Below are 21,893 nucleotides of genomic sequence, written 5' to 3' on the forward strand. Positions count from 1 at the left end.
CTAAAGATGTCCTAAATGATTGCCCCCTAACATTTTCTGTAGGTCTCCACTTCTCCCTGTGGAATCATCTGAGTCATCCTGGCTTGAAATGGATTTGATTTACATATTTCTTTCCAGAGTGGGTTCAGAACACCAGGTGCTCACTAGAGTGAGGGACACAGGGTTGCCAGAAGGCAGGTTGCTTTCTTTGGTATAGGAGGTAATTTAATTAAAAAGAAATAAAGCTCAAGTTGAGATTTTGAATGACCTAAACATGTGACCTTCACCTATTAGGCAGTGAGGAGTCAGGGATGGATATTTTATTGGAAAATTGGATGGGGGAGAAAGAATGTTTTAGTGACCATAATTTTGCAGTGCTGTGTTCTATGAAACCTCTGAGTCTAGGGGTTAGGAAAACAAACTTAAAGTCTAGCTCTGTTGGTTTCTGGGTGTGAAGTATTGACAAATTATATATACCCTTTGAACCTCAATTTTCTCATTTGAAAATAACCTTTCAAGATTGTTATAAGGAATTAATGTGTTAAATATATATAAATCATTTAATACATTGCCTCACACATGGGTATTTTTTAAACTTTTAAGATATTATTGAATGGAAGCATTGGTGTTCAAAGTATAAGCTGAGCTACAGCAGAGGAGAAATTGCAAGCAGGGAGAACACATGGTCCAACCCATGCTTTACTCTTTATCCAAATTGTTTTAAGTATCTGGGCTTGAAAGGGGGATTTATCTAGTTGAATCTGATCCAGGATACATAACTTATTTGGATTAGATGAGTAAACCATATTGATGACTGTTTTATGTCATCAACAACTGTGCAATCATATTCATGTCTGTTTCAAGCAAAAAAAAATGAATGTGCTTTTGAGTGCTCAGTACTTCAGGGACAGAATGTGAGATCATAGTTAGTTAGGATATAACTGAGAATGTCAGCCAAATAAGCTGAAAGCAAATGTTCCTACCTAAGAAATAGCAGCATGTGCCAATAACAGTACATCTGCTAATTAAATGAGGATGCTAATAAAAAAACCCTGAAAATTTATAAGGATTTTGTGATGTCAAATTATACATCCTCTAAAGGCACAAAACTTTCAAAATATATTTTTTCTGCAGTCTATTGCAACAGTAGCTGTCATTGAGCCCTTACTACATTCTAAGCTCTTGGCACACATCGTTCCATATCATCCTCACAACCCCTGTGTGTGATAAGCATGACCCCATATTGCTATACAGGAAACTATAACAGGAAAGGTGAGTTTCCTTCCCAAGGTCACACAGCCATTAAATGGTAGAACTGGTATTTGAATCTCATTCAGTTTTTTTTTTTTCTCTTAATGTCCATGTTTGCTCCACCAAATGGTAGTGTTATTTTCTGCTATTATTTTTGGAGCCGACATTACTAAGTACTATAAAGTATAGCAAAATGTTAAGCAGGAGTGATGAAAGAAAAAAAATGCAGACAAAACCACTGAATTATTTAGTAATTATTTTTAATAGCATTTTGGTCTATAAGAGGATCATCTGGGAAACTTTTTGCTTCACCAATTTTGATTTTATCATTCTGATTTCCTAGTAAATATGAAACTTTCAGTCATCATCCAAGAATGTCTAAGACCTTCATACACATGTATTTAATGGAAAAAAGTATACATTCATGCTTTCTTCTTTGATTATCCCGAGACAGATCTCTGGAGCTCGAAAGAAACATTAAAACATTATATATATACCACAGCACATAAAAGGATAACTTAACATTTAAAATTTCTTGTAGAGATACAGTTGCTTTCCATTGGAATTAATTTCTATGTGCTAGTTACACACAGTATTCCATATTGTCTTAAAGACTGCAAATGACAGTCTTGATGTGATCATCTCCCTAGCATGCACATACAGTGATATCCTTCAATGACTGTGGGAGAGAAGCTACTAACAGGAAATAATGATATCATCCTGTGATACCTGCCCATGCTGGTGGCCCCTAGAACTCTCTGCACCCTGCCTAACCCCCACATACCACTTGGATAGCTTTGGAGAATCCATTGCTCTCACATTCTCTAATGTATAGTGCCAGCCCTAAGGTTCCACCCAATCCTGCATTTTCTATTGCTTACATCACATCCATTAACTTCTTTACCATCACCTCAAGCGCACTGAGTCAGAAACTTACATCATTCTTCTATCTTCTCTGCCAATGTGAGCTCATCTCATGACTAATTGACTTGTGTCAGTGAGAGCCTCATTTTGTTTTAAAGAAATGAATGGACGAGAATTTGCAGCTATGCAGTCACTTCAATATGTATATTCTAATTTTGCCAGCTCAAAGCAGATTGGCATATTTTAGTACCAGGAGAGATTAAGTGGGTTTGACAGCCTTGCCTGTGACTTAGGAAGTCACCTGAGTTCCATACTGAAGACAGTGGGGGGAGCTAAGGATTTCCTAAGTAAGTAAATCGGATGCCAGGTGGAATGAATACAAAAGACCTATATTCTTTTCTGTTTTCAAAATGTATTTTAAAGTAAAGGTATTATATTTCTTTTTTTTAAAAGGTATTATATTTCATACAAATAAAGATACTATAGTTTTATAAAGATGACTCCTGATCCTTATTAACAACAATAACAAAATCTCAACAGTATTGAAAAGTCTAAAAAAGAAAAAGAGAAAAAAAATTTTGTCACCTAGCATAAATTAGTATTAACATTCCAAAAATCTTGTCATAGGTATACACTGAAAGGGATCTATAAGTATTCATAAATAGCTTAATAGGTATTTAGAAATAATTTTATAAAAGAATAAAATTATATCACTTCATATACATCATCAAATTTGAAAATAAAACAAAGGTGATTTTTAAATAATGGATAAATATAAATATTTAATCAAAACAGGAAATATTAAAAGAACAAAAAACAAAACAAGAAATATTGATTTCTAAAATACCTCACTATCATAAAAATTATCATAAAACTATTATAAAAACATTAGTATCTCACATTTACAATAATTTCACATTAATTACATATTTCAATTTTACATATAGCGATTTTTCCCTACTTCAGAACTTGAGAAAATAATCACCGTAAGATTTCTCACCTCTTCCACCCTCTGACCTCCATATTTTTTTAGTTAACTAAAAAGAAAAAAAATTAACCCTGTTAGAGTTCAGAACATTTGCATTTGTTTCTGTAAGTATAATTACCAGATGGTTTTAATCCTATTTCAATGTCTCAGAGGATGAAATATTCACTGCCTGCTTGTTTGCCATAGGTTTTTCACTCTTCAGTCATTTATTTTGGCTTATATTTTTCCTAGTTCATCACAATATAGCTATTATAAAAATAGATTAGATCTGGCATATTCTAATTTCTTGTGTTATTGGCTTTGTCTGCATGTTGTTTTTATATATGAGGAAAAGCTGGCTAAATATAAGTTTATTCAGCCATTTACAATTGCTTGGACACTTGGAGGTGTGGCTTCTTATGCTCTGTAGTTAAGATAGCACTTTTACCACAGCCATTTAGGTTGTTTGGATTTTGCCAATTTTCATTTCTTTTAAAGAAAGTTACATGCATACTATATATTTCCAAGTTCTTACACATTAATTATAACTTTCATGTCCACTGTCAATCAATAAAAGATTGGGAGTATTTTTGCCTACAATTTTCTCTCCTGTCATTCCACTTTCTTCCTGCAAACTACACTTGTGTTTCCTCTTATAAGTGACTGTTTCAAACATTTCTTTATCATTATTATTTTAGAAATGAAACTGCTCACAAAAGTTGCCTATACTTGCTTTCTTCACTTTGCTCGTTCTCTTGTAGCTGCTGTCCATTATGGTGTTCTCCCCACCCTGCTCTAGAGGAACAGCTCTGGTCATTGGTCATCCCCTCAGCACATCCAAGGATCAAACTCAGTGCTTATTATATTTGAAGTGCCAGGAGCTAGGGATACAGTTCTTCCTTGTCCTGACATCTGTTACAGTCTATTTTTATTAATCTCTTGGTCTTTTTCCTCTGCATTTACTTTGTTTAAAGACTCTTTCTATTTCAACATTTCCATTTTTTGCGCACATCTCTTCCCTTACTTTTTTTTTTTTTTTTAAAGAGAGAAAGAGCATTCACAGGGGCATGCATGAGTGGGGAAGGGTAGTGGGAGAGGGAGAGAGAGAATCTTAAGCAGGTTCCATGCATAGGGTGGAGCCTGTGTGGGAGCTGGATCCCAGGACCCTGAAATCATGAGCTGAGCTTAGTGGACTGAGCCTCCCAGGGGCCTCATCTTTCCTTACTACTTTTAACTGTTATTCCTCTTGCCGCAATAATGCCTTGTTTTTCACTTTAGATCACCTCTGCCAAAAGAGAAACTAGTTTTAAAAAAAATTAACATTTTTATGTTAAGCACTTTTTGACTAAATTCACGTTACTAATTTCTTCTGAAGTGCACGCACACACACACAAATAAAAGGTGGAAAAAATCTAACAAGCCAATAATGACCAAGATATTAGTATAGCTACATTAATGATAGTAAGGCAAAATATATTTACAAAGAAGATGACTAAATGCTGAAAATAATGGATAAATAAAATAAAAAGAAATGTAAAATTATATATGTATAACAATATAATATCAAACTACACAAAGTAAAAAGTAACAAAATTTGAAGTAGAAATTAACAAACCCACAATTAATATTATTTCAGTAATATTAATTTCCATATGACAACAATCTATTCAACCAAGTAGGGCTAGTAGAAGATTTTAATAACCCTAATATCAAGCCTAATATAGCATAGATAGAGAATTATAACCAACAATTAATTTATAGAATACACATTCTTTTCAAACACAAAGGGAAAAATGATCACGTACTAGGTCACAAAGAAAATATCCAAAAATAATAAAGGATAGTTATTCATATTGATCTTGTTTTCTAATCACAATGAAATAAAATTAGAAACCAATAAGAACTTCTCTGAAATATTTAGAAACAAAGATTTTCTAAATACTTATGGAGAAAAATAAGAAGCAATCTTTTAATAATTTCAATTAATGGTATAATTTTTCTTCTAAGTACTATTTTAGCTGTATGTCATTGTTTGTAGTATGTGATACATTATGGAGCTTTATGAATGCTTTCTAAATATCCATTAGGAAGAAAACTAAAGAGTTGTTTTTAATTTGACCTCAAACTCAAGGTCTTTAATTGTATGGGAAAAACAATTCAAAGACAATAATTCTCAAATACTGGCATGGTGTGGTGTCATAAGGAGAACTTATTAAATTGTAGATGATTGGGTCTCACCCTAGAGTTTCTGATCCACTAGTTCTTGGATAGAGACGAAGAATTTGCATGTATAACATGTTCACAGGAGATATCAGTGATGCCTATATGGGAACCACAATGTGAGAAGCCACTGGAGTAGAATGGTGAATTCAAGGTGATAAAGTGAAGAGAACAAATAGAAATTATTCTCCCAAGTGATGAAAGATATTTTGAGTTATTAGGAGGATCAAGAAGATGTCTGTTGAATAAGGGAGATTAAGGACATATTAAGCTATAAAAAAAAAAGAATGATAGAAGATAGGATGTGTTCCAGACAAAGACAGGGAATAATTTGTCCATGAATAAGCATAGAGAAGGATAAGAAATAATTTTGCTTGCTTGTGTGCATGATCCAACACATATTTATTGAGAACTTCCTCTGTGCCTGATACTATAAAAAGCATAAGAAAGACCAAAGGCAGCCAACTATTCTCTTCAAAAAGATCACAAGTGAGTGCAACCAGCAGTGTAACAGTGAGTGGTAATTACAGTTGAGTTTGCTAAGGGTCAGCATGTGGTCTCTGACTGCACAGAAAGGGAGAATCCAAGTCAGCCTAGAAAGTTCAGAGGACACTTCTCAGAAAAAAAAAATTACCTGATTAAGACTTTAATTCTCATTTTAGGAAGAAGAGCGACATTTACTTCAAGATAGAAGGGAATTTGCATTAGATTATAAACCCCGGGATTAATAAACCTCAGAACAGATGCTTGTTAAATTTAAACAAAAATAGAAGGAAACACAGAGGAGAAACTGAGTAGGGTAGAGAAAAGAAGGATTGAAGAAAATATAAAATAGGCAAGGAAGATCATTTTGAAATAGAAAAGGTATATAGAAAGGCCTTGGTAGTCTTTGGGAAGCACTAGTACATTTTCATCTGTGGCAAGTGAAAGGATTTTATCATTGGAAATAGTGAAACCCCTTTGCCAGAGGTATGTTGAGAAGCCAACTGGAGATGAATAAAGGGATACTAAGGTTCAGTGGGGCCCAGCTGTGGTTAGCACAATTTTATGGTGTTACCAGTTGTGGATGACATTTTCCAGCATAATCCAATAGCCTGAGGTTCTCTCTGAACTTCTCATGGCAATCAACCCTGCAGAAGGGCTGCCAAATGAAAGCCTAATAATATTGGATGCTTTTATGAGGTCAGTGGGCAGTGTATGATGTTGCTCATTAAACGTCTGTGTCCAAAATGGAACACTCTGAAGTCTGTCAATAGATTTGGCCACTCTCTACTGGAAATCTGAGCGTCCATAATGTTGGTTAGTAACTAGAGGATTTGAGCCACTGAAGGCAACATCTGGAGATAAAAGTAGGTGCTTTTAAAACTCTTGGAGACAAAGTAAATATTGTTGCCATTTCTCCAAAGTGAATTCCTAATACCTAGGAAGAGTCAGAGCATTTCCTAAATGGATAGACAGCTACTTGATTATAGCTTAAGTAAGCTTAATGGAACTGAAGAAAGACTGTATCTGGTAGGGACATGGAACATTAAGAACAAATAAGCAAAAAGAACAAAGGCAGCCCAGTATCCTACACCATGAAGAGAGATGCTAAATGTGGCCAATATGAGCTGTCGAGTCAACAAATAGTTCTTCTCCAGGTAGTTGATATGCTACCTGGAGCTTGTATGAAATTCTCTTTATAACTAATCATTCCTTTTCTCAGGAAGTACAGCCTCAGAGAGAATCATTTGGAAAGTCATCATAGATATGCAATGGAAGTTTACACCTTTCATTTGCATATATTGCTTGCAAACGTGCAACAAGCATGACTCTGAGCAGCAATCTTGCTTCATTACCAGACACACAGGGTTACCTGGCTCTTTCTCCAGGATGACCTCACCATTGTACAGCCCTGCAGAAAAGACACTCTCTCTTGACTATATCCCTTGAACTAACCAGGTCAGCCACCTGCCCTCTATTTGCAGCATAGGTTGACTTGTAATCTTCCTTCATCTATCTCAAGCCTTTTAAAAAAACATAGTTTCCTACTCTGCCATCCACTTCATCTCCTTTTCCTTAATCTCCAGTATGCTCTGTGATAGCCCAAAGAACCAGATCCTGATACAGTTTCAGTGATGTGGATTTACAGTTTTGACTCTGACCCAGCTCTAAGTCTGATCCTCTATTAAATATCCAACACACACATGCACACTCATGCTTAAATTTAACAAGGGAATAACCAATTCAGTTGGTCTTTTTTCTACCAAAGTAGCTGAACTTTCAGGAAGATGAGAATTATACCAGATAATACAGGACAATAAAACTTGCAGGAATGTTTGTTTTGAGTATCAAAGTTGAATTTCCTGCAGGAATTATGATGTGCATGAAGCTAACTGCATTAGAGAAAGGAAAATATATGCAACACTAAGACATTCATTTACAGGAAAACTAGTTATAGCTTTATGTGTCACTCTCTGTTTAATTTCAGCAACTTCTATCCAAAAATAAAGCAAAACATTTTATGGATAATGAACAAGGAATTTAATATTGTATGGGTGACTAATTTGGCTACTTAAGAAAAAAATTGGAAATGAACCGGATGTTCTAAACTTGATTAGTGTTTCTGTCATAAGGATGCAGCATTAGCTTGACAACAATTGAAACTCATAGCTCATTATTTCTGTATGGCTTCTCCGTTAGCTATACTTCTTAGAATTTCACTGCTCTGTTGGAATTGTTAATGTTGGCTTCTTGCAGAAGTTTTTCTTGGTAAAGTCAGTTATAGGAAGCCCAAATAAAACAGAATTGAACCAATTATATAGATCATTTAGACCTAAATTCTATCCCCCTTCTCTTTTCCCTTAAAGTTACCTCAAATTTCGTATCTGCTATGAAGACCTAGACTCAAAATGAACACTTGCATTAAATAATGAAATTTAGAAAATTCTAGGCAGGTACTGTCTTCTCCTTTCTCAGATAAAATTTTTTACTTCCACTATCATTGTCAGAAAGGTGTTCATTAAGATTCAGCACCCATTGGTGCATCAAGTGAGTTATGAGTCATTCACACCTTAACACAAACTATTTTAATCAACCATCTTTCTCTATAACACTTTACCAAAAAATGAGCATTTGAGAATGAGGAAAGGGGAAGATAATTTTTAAAACAGACACATCAGTGAAGAGGAGATGCCTGAGTAGACATACAGAGCAGAGGGATTTAGGGATTGGGGATAGTAGCTAGGTCCCCTCTCCCCAACCTGAGCTAGACATAAGCAACTAGAAGAGAGAGAATAATTGAAATGTATCAGTGTCAAACATATTTACTTTACAAAACTAGCAAACAAGAGTTTTCTGCTGATGTTTTGTTTTACATGTCTTAAAAGAAAAAAAAAAGGATGTGGAAAGATCTGTTTTGTTTTACATGTCTTAAAAGAAAAAAAAAAGGATGTGGAAAGATCTGTCTTGCCCCCTGCTTTGGTAGAAGTAGAACAATTTGCCAACAATCTATAGGTTAAAAAATAATTCTTCACATGACTAAGTCACCAAATAACTACTTCATGGGACACTGTATCTAGGGCAGTTTGGGTACTTTGCTCAAAGTTTACCATGGGGGTCTAGCTAAAAGTGTCCCAGAAAGCCCCTCATTTGGTTTCAGAATGTGTATGTATGTGTGGGAGTGTACATGTGCACACACATGCAGGTATGTACCCAGGACTCCTAGGGAGAAAATGCAGAAACCAGGCCCAAGAGGCTGTTCCAGGGCACTATAACATTTTGGTTTTATTCCTGATTTTTCTTTATAACCTTAACCACTCCCCCATCAGGTTTAGAGTCTAAAAGGTTAAAGCTCATTCTTCTCAACTCGGTTTGACTTCCCTTTTCTCCTGACAGGTTGACAATCACAGCTCTTAGAGCCAATTAATAAGCTCAGTAAATCAATATCAGCAAAATGGCCTTGGAGGTATTAGAGTTTTCTGGAAGTCCTTTGGTCCCCTACTTGGAGTTCTATCCCAGGGATGAGGCTGGAGGAGTCCTTTTAGGAAATGGCAAGTTAGTACCCAGAGTCTCCATATCAAGTCAGCCCATGTGGATCACACACTAATCATCTTCTCTTCCTTCAGTAAATGGAAGATTGCCTTTCCCAGTTCAGTTGCTACATTTTCACAAAATTAGTTCCTTTTTTTTTTTCACATATTAGTATCATTGACTAGGAGTGTCATTTTTTTCTAATATTGAGGGGGCAGGGAATGAGGATGACAGAGCTTCCTTCTGAGCCCAAATTGCTACTCACAGTCTTCTTTGGGACCACATTCCTATGCAAATATCTATGCTCCTGAGTCTACTAAGCATCCACCTTTGGTTTGAATTCTCTGTTTATTTTCCATAGGCAGACTTCTGAGAGTTGGTGCTAAACTCTTACCAAGACCTACTCTTAATATCTACTGTTCACCTCTTCATGTACTGCTATGCTACTTCTCAAAATTGAGGGAAGGAGAAAGGAGAGAAAATGACAGTAAGGCATATACCAACTTCCAGGCCCTGCTCTTCATATACATTATTTGCCAGAGGGTATTATGCTAAGTGAAATAAGTCAATCAGAGCAAGGCAATTATCATATGATCTCACTCCCAGGTGGAATTTAAGAAACAAAACAGAAGATCACAGGAGAGGGGAGGGAAAAATAAAACAGGATGAAATCAGAGGGAGACAAACCATAAGAAGCTCTTTATTATAGGAAACAAACTGAGGGTTGCTGTAGAGGTAGGGGGATGGAGTAACAGAATGATGGGCATTAAGAAGGGCAAATGATGCAATAAGCATTAGGCATTATATAAGACTTATGAATCACTGACCTCTACCTCTGAAATTCATAATGCACCATATATTAATAATTGAACTTAATCTTTTAAAAAAAGAATGTTACACCCCCCCCAATAAAACCTTATCATAGCTCTAGTTGTTAACCATTTGTAACCCTTCCCCTACTGTTGTGACTTGCTGAGAGATTATATTTTCTACTGCATCCCTACCAAAGTGGTTGGAACATAGTGTGATCGGTACCTATCATATAGGTAGTATGATAAGTTTACAGAACTTATAGTCTTGAGAATTAATATTTGGGAAATGCCTGGAGTTGTTAAATGATATGGCAACTGTATATACTCAAGCATACTTCCGACAGTTAGCAGTCAAAATTACCTATATATTAAGCTAAAAGAGTGGTGCTTCCCAAGTGCATTTCATGATATTCCATTTCGCTGCCCTGTTGGGTGGCAAATGGTTCCATGCTACAATAACATCGGTAACAACAAGTTAAACAAAATCAAGCATGTTCATTTACAACAGGACATCTGAGACCCTTAATTTGCTAGGGTTTATGGTATGCTCTAAGAGAAAACATATTTCCTATATCCTCTTGACCTCAGGGCATTATCTGGAACTAGTGTCCCGTAGAACACAAATTAGAAAAGTCTGCTTTCATGAATATATAATGATGTAGTTCTGTGGAAACTATAATGTACAAGAAAGGACTTACATCATTGCCGAAGTTGATCTGACTCTAAAAAAAGACACCACAGGCACAAACTGTACTCAATTTTCTAATATTAGTGTGCCATCAGTGAGCGTAATAGAAAAACTTTCATTAAATCCCAAACTTTATCAAAACTACCTGGATTATTTGCAGAACTAAATCTCCAGCCAGGATACACCTATGGTTTTCTAATTCAACAGTGAGTGAGCATGGTGGGTGGTAGACAGAGAGTGACTAACAAAGCAGTTTGAATAACAAACCTAAATATAGTTCCTGTTTTTTAAGTAATAATTCCCTTCTGTTTCCTCATCATGAATTCTTTTTTCCCCAAAAGTTAATCTTTAATTCTGATATTTTAAAAAAGAAAATACATGCATGCTTGGGTTGAAATTGTCAAAAGTTTTTGTTATTAAAAAAAACCTACCAGTGTTATCAATTAAACACTGAGTATTATAGAATAATATCAAAAACAGATATCACTTGTGGGTATAAAGAAAAAAACTATCAGTGTTATCTATTAAACACTGATTATTATAGCATAATATAAAAACAGATATAACTTGTGGGTTTAAGATATCCAGAACAGACTTCACTTAAGGGTTTAATATTAAGAACAGATATCATCTGTCGGTTCTAAAAGAACAGTATCTTACCTGGTAAACCAATTACTTTAAGTAACTGTAAATAGAGGTGTGGTTTGGATATTTTGCATATAAACTTATAAAATCTAGAATGTATTATTCTTGCTTATTTGGAAAGAGATTGTGACTTACCTATATCGACACAACCTTACAATGATGACATAATAAGCTATATGCAGATATGTTCTGTAGACATCCATATTCAAACATCTGAAATAAAAATAAAGTGGTGGCTAGAACCCTAGCAGTAATGGAGGCCCATTATAGTTACCATGGAGGATCATCTGTTCTATCACCTTATTCCTTTATAATCATCCATCAGTCACCCAGCTTTGCTTTGAAATAATGATTCCAAAAATTGGGAGTGCATTAAAATCATATGCCCTTGTTAAAATTCTTAGGGCTCAAAGCAAAAAATTCTGATTCTATAGGTTTTGGAAACATTTCATCAATAACATGATATGCGGGATCCCTGGGTGGCGCAGCGGTTTGGCGCCTGCCTTTGGCCCAGGGCGCGATCCTGGAGACCCAGTTTCGATTCCCACGTCGGGCTCCCAGTGCATGGAGCCTGCTTCTCTCTGCCTGTATCTCTGCCTCTCTTTCTCTCTCTGTGACTATCATAAATAAATAAAAATTAAAAAAATAAAATAAAATAACATGATATGCTTCAAATGCCAAAAGTCACTGACAATTTTAGTGGAATGTGTAGACAGACCATCCAAAGCCTCAAGTTTTACTCAATAATAAAACAACGTCACAAAACTCTTCAAGCATTCAATGAAATAATTTATATGAGATTCTTAACATAGTATCTGTCATAGAGACACTATAACAAGAGTTAGTTTTTTCTGTTCAAGTACTTATTGACCACTGGCTATATGAGACTAGTACTTTTATCGGGACATTTTAGAGATACAAGTAGAATATAGATATGATATGGCCTTTGCAGAATTTGCAATTTTGGGAAGGAGGCATGAGGGCGGCAGAATCATTTCTTCCACTGTTTTCTGTATACCTATTAAAGCAATTCCTTTCTCTTGATGGTTTTGACCAAAGACCTGTGTCACTCTTTATTTTATTTATTTATTTATTTATTTATTATTTATTTATTTATTTATTTATTTATTTTAGAAAGAGAGCATGCAACCGGGAGGAAGGGCAGAGAGAAAGGGAGAATCTGACTCCCTGGTGAGGGTAGAGCCCCATGAAAGGCTCCATCTCAGGACCCTGAGATCATGATAAGTGCCAAAACCAAGAGTTGAATACTCACATTTTATGTCTAGTGTATCTGCACTGTATCCAGATTCTGACCCATTCTAATCCTTCTACTGCCCACCCCCGCCCCATCCTAACTAGTGTTCTTGCTAGTCTGTTCTCACAAGACAGCCAAAACTGCCTTATTAAACCTATCACCTGTCAGGTGACAACACCTCTCTCTCTGCTTAGTTCCCTTCACTCTTCCCATGTTACCTAGAAATAAAGCCAAAGCCATTAAATTTTTTAAAAGACTTTTATTTATTTGTTAATGCAAGACACAGAGAGGCAAAGACTTAGGCAGAGGGAGAAACAGGCTCCCCATGGGGAGCCTGATGCAGGACTGAATCCCAGGACCCTGGGATCAGGACCTGAGCCAAGGCAGACATTTGACTATTGAGCCACCCAGGCGTCCGAAAAACATTAAATTTTAACTGGTTGGCCACACTCCCTTTCTGAAATCACCTTTAGCTTTCCCCAGCTTCCTGTTTTCCGACAATGCCATTTTCTTTGCTGTTTTTAGATGAAGTCTGGCCAAACCCACCTCATGCAATAGCACTCTTCTTTTCTCTGACTGGAATGTTCTCTCTGACCTTGAATGGCTCAGCCTTTCATCCTCTTTTTTTTTTTTTAATTGGAGTTCAATTTGCCAACATTTAGCATAACACCCACTGCTCATCCCGCCAAGTGTCCCCCTCAGTGCCCATCACCCAGTCACCCCAACCCCCCACCCACCTCCCTTTCTACTACCCCTTGTTCATTTCCCAGAGTTAGGCATCTCTCATGTTTTGTCACTCTCACTGATATTTTCACTCATTTTCTCTCCTTTCCCTTTATTTCCTTTCACTAATTTTTATATGCCCCAAATGAATGAGACCATATAATGTTTGTCCTTTTCCGATTGATTTATTTCACTCAGCATAATACCCTCCAGTTCCATCCACGTCAAAGCAAACGGTGGGTATTTGTCATTTCTAATGGCTGAGTAATATTCCATTGTATATATAGACCACATCTTTATCCATTCATCTTTTGATGGACACTGAGGCTCCTTCCACAGTTTGGCTATGGTTGCTATAAACATCGGGGTGCAGGTGTCCCGGCATTTCACTGCATCTGTATCTTTGGGGTAAATCCCCAACGGTTCAATTGCTGGTCATAGGGCAGGTCTGTTTTTAACTCTTTGAGGAACCTCCACACAGCTTCCCAGAGTGGCTGCACCAGTTCACATTCCCACCAACAGTGCAGGAGGGTTCCCCTTTCTCCACATCCTCTCCAACATTTGTTGTTTCCTGTCTTCTTAATTTTCCCCATTCTCACTGGTGTGAGGTGGTATCTCATTGTAGTTTTAAGTTGTATTTCCCTGATGGCCAGTGATGCAGAGCATTTTCTCATGTGCTTTTTGGCCATGTCTATGTCTTCCTCTGTGAAATTTCTGTTCATGTCTTTTGCCCATTTCATGATTGGATTGTTTGTTTCTTTGGTGTTGAGTTTAATAAGTTCTTTGTAGATCTTGGATACTAGTCCTTTATCTGATAGGTCATTTTGCAAATATCTTCTCTCATTCTGTAGGTTGAGTTTTGTTGACTGTTTCTTTTGCTGTGCAGAAGCTTTTTATATTGATGAAGTCCCAATAGTTCATTTTTGCTTTTGTTTCTCTTGCCTTCATAGATGTATCTTGCAAGAAGCTGCTGTGGTCAAGTTCAAAAAAGGGTGTTGCTTATGTTCTCCTCTAGGATTTTGATGGAATCTTGTCTCACATTTAGATCTTTCATCCATTTTGAGTTTATCTTTGTGTATGGTATATGAGAATGGTCTAGTTTCATTATTCTGCACGCGGCTGTCCAATTTTCCCAACACCATTTATTGAAGAGACTGTCCTTTTTCCAGTGGATAGTCATTCCTGCTTTGTTGAATATTAGTTGACCATAGAGTTGAGGGCCCATTTCTGGGTCCTCTATTCTGTTCCATTGATCTATGTGTCTGTTTTTGTGCCAGTACCACACCGTCTTGATGACCACAGCTTTGTAGTACAACCTGAAATCTGCCATTGTGATGCCCCCAGCTATGGTTTTCTTTTTTAATATTCCTCTGGCTTTTCTGATTCCACACAAATCTTAAGGGTCTTTTCTGATTCCACACAAATCTTAAGATGATTTGTTCCAACTCTCTGAAGAAAGTCCATGGTATTTTGATAGAGATTGCATTAAATGTGTAAATTTCCCTGGGTAGCATGGACATTTTCACAATATTAATTCTGCCAATCCATGAGCATGGAATATTTTTCCATCTCTTTGTGTCTTCCTCAATTTCTTTCAGAAGTGTTCTGTAGTTTTTAGGGTATAGATCCTTTACCTCTTTGGTTAGGTTTATTCCTAGGTATCTTATGCTTTTGGGTGCAATTGTAAATGGGATTGACTCCTTAATTTCTCTTTCTTCAGTCTCATTATTAGTGTATAGAAATGCCACTGATTTCTGGGCATTGATTTTGTATCCTGCCACGCTGCCAAATTGCTGTATGAGTTCTAGCAATCTTGGGGTGGAGTCTGCCTTTCATCCTCTTAAAAGTGTGGGTTTACTGTTAGTTTTTAGGGGGTCACTCCCTGACTACCTTATTTAGAATTATAACCCCTCTGCCTCTGACACTCCTGTGCTTTCCCCTGCTTTATTTCCTTTCCCCAGTAATTACCATTTATATTAGATATTATATGGTTTACTTCTTTATTTCACTGTGGTTGTTATTTCCTCTCCTTCTCTCCAACAGAATATAAGCAAAGGAGAGTAGGGATTGTTTTTTTTCTCTTTAATTTATTGATATATTGCTAGCACATAACAATAGAACTAAACACACATAGTTATCACACAATATATGAATGGGAAATACTTGAATGTCAATGCATAACTGAAGTATAATAAATAAAATATATGAATTATGAAAAAATGCATTTATTGGTGCTAATATATGCTGGATACTATACTTGACACCTTAAAAATTATTTCTTTTGATCTTAATAGTAATTCTTTGAGGTAAGTATCACAAGGTAGGCATTTACAGATGAGAATCAGGCTCAAATATGTTAAGTACCTTCTGAAATAGTAAGTAGTAAAGCAGCTATTTGAAAGACCATCTGCTTCCAATGCATATTCTGGCTTTTCTGGAGGAAGTTATCTCTAATATCCTTGGAAATTTCCTAGTCAGATCATATAGTAATGGGTAGACAAGTTCTAAATCTTCTTATTTGGTAAATTTCTTTTATTGGCTTTGGTAGAGATTACATAAATTGAACTCAATTATCATTGTCTAAGTCATGTTTATGAAACCTTATGTATTTCTAGATAATATTGCCAAAGGAATTTTATTAACTGCTAATTTTCCTCATTGCTACATCTTGTGGAGTGTGAAAAGTCTATTAACAAATCTGTATTCCCATTTAGCACTAATTAGACAAGTAAAGATTAACCTTGTGTAAAGACTGTTGTAGAAATTTGTCATTGCATCACTAGGCAATGACTGTGCTTGATTGATTAAAATGTGAGTATTATAACCTATATCTATTTAATGTTTCTCATAATAAACCATCAAGAGCCTATAAGATATGGCATGTGAATCACACGTAGGTTTCCCTGTTCAGACTTGCCCAACCCATATGGTAATATCCCAAAAGATGGATCTTCAAATATTCCAGGTTCATTCTCACCAATATATCATTGTATTAGTTGTCTCCCACTTGAAGTTCTTAGCCCTTTCCTTGATGTCCATCCAAATTTAGGGTCTTCCAAGGTCCAGTTAATACCTTCTCATTATCTAAAAACATCCTTTGTTGTTGTTGTTTTAGTTAATGTTAATATTTTTCTTCTTTATTATTACATTAATGGTTCCCCTCCAATTTACCTTCCATTCATTCACAATCATTCATCAAAATTATTGAGTTCCACTCTGTATCAAGCTCAAAATTCTCTAATGCCAACATGAATATGACACAATCCCCACCTATATAAATTGTACAAGTTAAGTCCAAGATGGCAGAGGAGTAGGAGACCTTAGTGTGTCTGCTCTCAGGAATTCAGTTAGATAGCTATTAAATCATTCTGAACACCTGCAAACTCAACCAGAGATCTAGGAAAAAGGACGCTGCAACTCTACAAATAGAAAAGAGACCACTTTCTGCAAGGTAGGAGGTGCAGAGACATGAATTCAAAAGATATACAGGAAGATAAACCCTGGGCAGAAGTATCCTGGAAAGTGATATAGCGGTAGAGCACAAAATTGGAACTTTTAGAAGCCTGCTACCATGAGGGATGTTCCTGCCTGAAAGGTGCTCAGGCAATGAAATGGGTGCAGAATCCTAGGTGGTCTCAGGTTTCTCAGGGTGATAGGAAGATTGGGGGTGCCTGAGTGCAGCAGAGTTCCCAGAAATTGGGGGCAGGGAAGCCAGTTGCAATCAGCGATCCAAAGATTGGGCTTTCAGATCAGGGATGACATAAGTCATGAACCCTAGCACAGCTCATGTGACTGCTCTCAAAGCAGTGGCCCAACAAACAGGCAGAATCATGGAGAACCCCCATCATTCCCCAGGACAAGCGCCCTAGTGCACATCATAGGGGTCTGCAGGGTTTGGAGGCTCAAAATGGGGTCATGTGCCTGAGAAAGAAATGCTGAGTCACAGGCTGGGTGAGCATGGAGTGCCAGCAGAGACCAGGGAGACGGGAGTGATTGATGGCTTTCCTCTGAGGGCGCACTGAAAAGGGGGGCCCTGAGCTCTCACCTCCCGGGCTGGAGATTAGGAGGATTAGGAGGCTACCATTTTCACTCTCATCCTCTAAAGTAGTCTCGAAAGCCTTTAGGGAACAAAAGCCACTTAGAGCAATCCAGAGCAGATTGGTTAGCCTGGCCCACTGGTAAGGGTGGTGCAGTTCCACCCCAGGGGGCAAAGACATTTGAGAATCAGGCAACAAGACCCTCCCACTGAAGATCAGCAAAAACATTCGGCAAAGACCAAGTTTACTGGATCATTTAGAAGTGCAAAACTCCAGAGCTAGGAGAATGTAGCATATAGATTTCATGGGTTCCCACCCCATCCATTCGTCTTTCAATTTTAGGGTTTTTTTCTCTTTCTTTTTCCAAACCATTTCTTATTTTATCAACTCTTTTTAAAAAGTCTTTTTTTAATTTTCATTTTTACAGTTACATGCTATCCTTTCATTGTATTTAATTATATGTGTGTGTTTGTGTGTGTACGCATGTGTGTTTCTTTTTATGCAATTTTGGGATGCAGTTTCTTTTAACAGACCAAAATACACTCAGAATCTAGCGTATGGCTCTGTTCTCTTCATCTGTATGATCCTACTTGCTTTTTCCCTTCTTTTTCTTCTTTATTTTTTCTGTTTTAAGTCTTTTTTTAAATTGTCATTTTACAGTTATGGTCTATTCTGTCAACATATTTAATTTTATTTTTGTAAAAACGTTTTTCTCTCTTTACAATTTTGAAATGTAGTTTCTTCTAACAAACCAACCAAAATACACTCAAAATCTAGTGTATGGCTCTGTTCTTGTTCTCTTCATCTGTCTCATCATACTTGCTTTTTTTTTCTTCTTTATTTTTCTGTTTTGCTTAAATCTTTTTTAAATCTTCATCTTTACAGTTACATTCTATTCTGTCAACATATTTAATTTTATTTTTGTATATATGTTTTTCTCGCTTTACAATTTTGAGATGTAGTTTCTTCTAACAAACTGGCCAAAATACACTCAGGATATAGTGTATAGCTCTGTTCTCTTAACCTATTTATATTCCTTCTTTTAATTTTAATTTTTACAGTTACATTCTACCTTTAATTGTATTTTTTTAAGATCTTATTTATTCATTCATGAGAGACACAGAGAGAGAGACAGAGAGAGAAGCAGGCTCCGTGCAGGAAGCCTGATGTGGGATTTGATCCCAGGACCCCAGGATCATGCCCTGAGCTGAAGGCAGACATTCAACCATTAAGCCACCCAGGTGTCCCGTTTTATTGCATTTAATTTTTTTTGTACATATATAAGCTTTTACTTCATTACAATTTTGGGATCTAGTTTTCTAACAAATGGACCAAAATATACACAGGATTCATTGTATTGCTTTATTCTGTTCAGCTATCTGATTATAGTCCTTTTTTTTCTGGTCTCTTCTGGTTTGTTTATTATATATTTTCCTGGAGTTGTTGCCATTTTAGTAACTCGTTCATCTATTCTTTCCTAGACAGAATGACAAGATGGAAAAACTCACCTCAAAAAAGAGAACAAGTGACAGTATTGACTGCCAGGACCTAATCAGTTGGAACTAAAGTTCAGAATAATGATTATAAAGATACTAGCTAGGCCTGAAAAAATCATAGAAGACACTAGAGAATCAATTTCTGAAGAAATAAAAGACTAAAATCTAATCAAATAGAAGTAAAAAAGGCTATTAATGTGATGCAACAAAAAATGGAGGCTTTAACTGCTAGGATAAATGAGACAGAAGAGAGAATTAGTGATATGGAACACAAAGGAATGGACAATAAAGAAGCTGAGAAAAAGAGAGAAACAACTACTGGATCACAAGGAGAGAACTTGAGAGATAAGTGACACCACAAGGTGAGATAATATTAGAATAATTGGGATCCCAGAAGAAATTTAAAGAGGGGGAGACAGAAGGTATATTATAGCAAATTATAGTGGAGAGCTTCCCCTGTCTGGGGAAGGAAACAGGCATCCAAGTCCAGGAGGCACAGAACACCCCCCTCAAAATAAATAAAAATAGGTCAACACCTTGACATAGGATAGTGAAACTTGCAGAACTCCGCAACAAAGAGAAAACCCTGAAAGCAACTCAGGGCAAGAGGTCTGCAACCTCTTGTAGAACGTAGTGTTTCTGCCAGTCTATCCATAGGCAGCAGAACTATCCGCAGAGACCTGGCAGGCTGAAGAGGACTGGCATGATATATTCAAGGTGCTAAATGAGAAAAATATGCAGCCAAGAATACTTTATACAACTATGATGTCATTCACAATAGAAGGACAGATAAATAGCTTCCAAAACAAACAGAAACTAAAAGAATTTGTGACCACCAAACCACCCCTATAAGAAATATTAAAAGGGATCCTTTAAGCAAAGAGAGCCCAAAAGTAACATAGACTAGAAAGGAACAGAGACAATATACAGAAACAGTGATTTTATAGGTAATACAATGACAATAAATTCATATCTTTCAATATATACTCTGAATGTAAATGGGCTAAATGCCCCAATCAAAAGACAGAGGGTATCAGATTGGATAAAAAAGCAAGACCCATTGATATGCTGTCTGTAAGAGACTCATTTTAGACCCAAAGACACCTCCAGATTTAAAATGATAAGCTACATTTATCATGCTAATGGACATCAAAAGAAAGCTGGGGTGGCAATCCTTAAATCAGAAAAATTAGATTTTAAACCAAAGACTGTAATAAGAGATGAGGAAGAACAATATATTACAATTAAAGGATCTATCCAACGAGAAGATCTAACAATTACAAATATGTATGCACCTAACATGGGAGCAGCCAACTATATAAGCTAATTAATAACAAAATTAAGGAAAACAGATAGATAATAATACATTAATAATAGGTGACTTTGACACCCCACTCACTGCAATAGACAGATTATCTAAGCAGAATATCAACAAGGAAACAAGGGCTTTGAATGACACACTGGATCAAACAGACTTCACAGATATATTCAGGATATTCCTTCCTAAAGCAATAAAATACACATTCTTTTCAGGTGTACATGGAACATTCTCCAAAATAGATCACATACTGGGTCACAAATCAGGTCTCAACCAGTACCAAAAGAAAAGGATCATTCCCTGCATATTTTCAATGCTTATGCATATTATGCTTTGAAACTAGAACTCAATCACAAGGCTAAATTTGGAAAGAACTCACATACATGGAGGCTAAAGAGAATCCCACTAAAGAATGAATGAGTCAACCAGAAAATTAAAGAATAATTTTTAAAAATTCATGGAAACAAATTAAAATGAAAAAAAAAACTGTTCAAAACCTTTGGAATTCAGCAAATGTGGTCCTAAAAAGGACATATATACAGCAATACAAGCCTTTCTCAAGAAACAAGAAAGATCTCACATACATAAACTGACCTTACACATAAAGGAACTGGAGAAAGAACAGCAAATAAAGCTTAACCCAGTAGGAGAAAAGAAATAATAAAGATTAGAGCTGAAATTAATGAAATAGAAACCAAAAGAACAGCAGAACAGATTAATAATACTAAGAGGCAGTTCTTTGAAAGAATTAATGAGATTGATAAATCCCTAGCCAGATTTATCAAAAAGAAAAGAGAAAGGACCCAAATAAATAAAATCATGAATGAAAGAGGATATCATAGCCAAGACTGAAGAAATACAAACAATTATAAGAACAAATTATGAGCAACTATATGCCAAAAAATTAAGCAATCTGGAAGAAATGAATGCATTCCTAGAGACATATAAACTACCAAAACTGTAAAAAGGAAGAAATAGAAAACCCAAACAGGAGCATGACAGCAAGGAAATTGAAGCAGTAATCAAACATCACCCAATCAAATAAGAGCCCAGGGTGAGATAACTTCTCAGGGGAATTACACCAAACACTTAAAGAATTAATACCTATTCTTCTGAAGCTGTTTCAAAAAATAGAACTGTAAAGAAAACTTCCAAAGCCTTTCCATGAGGTCAGCATTACCTTGATCCCAAAACTAGACAAAGAGCCCATAAAAAAGGAGAATTACAGATGATTATCCCGGATAACATGGAAGCAAAAATTTTAATCAAGATACTAGCCAATAGAATCCAACAGTACACTAAAAGGTTTATTCACCACAACTGAGTGGGATTTATTCCTGGGCTGCAAGGGTGTTCAATGTCCACAAATCAACCCATATGCTATACTACATTAGTAAAAGAAAGGGAAAAAAAAAACATACGATCCTTTCAATAGATGCAGAGAAAACATTTGACAAAGTACAGCATCCTTTCTTGATTAAAATTATTCACAGTGTATGGATAGAGGAGACATATCTCAATATCATAAATGTCATCTACAAAAAGCCCATAATGAATCATTCTTAATGGAGAAAAACTGAGAGCTTTTCCCCTAAGGTCAGGAATAGAGCAGGGGTGTCCACTATCA

Source organism: Canis lupus, chromosome 19, assembly GCF_003254725.2.
Source record: "Canis lupus dingo isolate Sandy chromosome 19, ASM325472v2, whole genome shotgun sequence".
Taxonomy (NCBI): domain Eukaryota; kingdom Metazoa; phylum Chordata; class Mammalia; order Carnivora; family Canidae; genus Canis; species Canis lupus.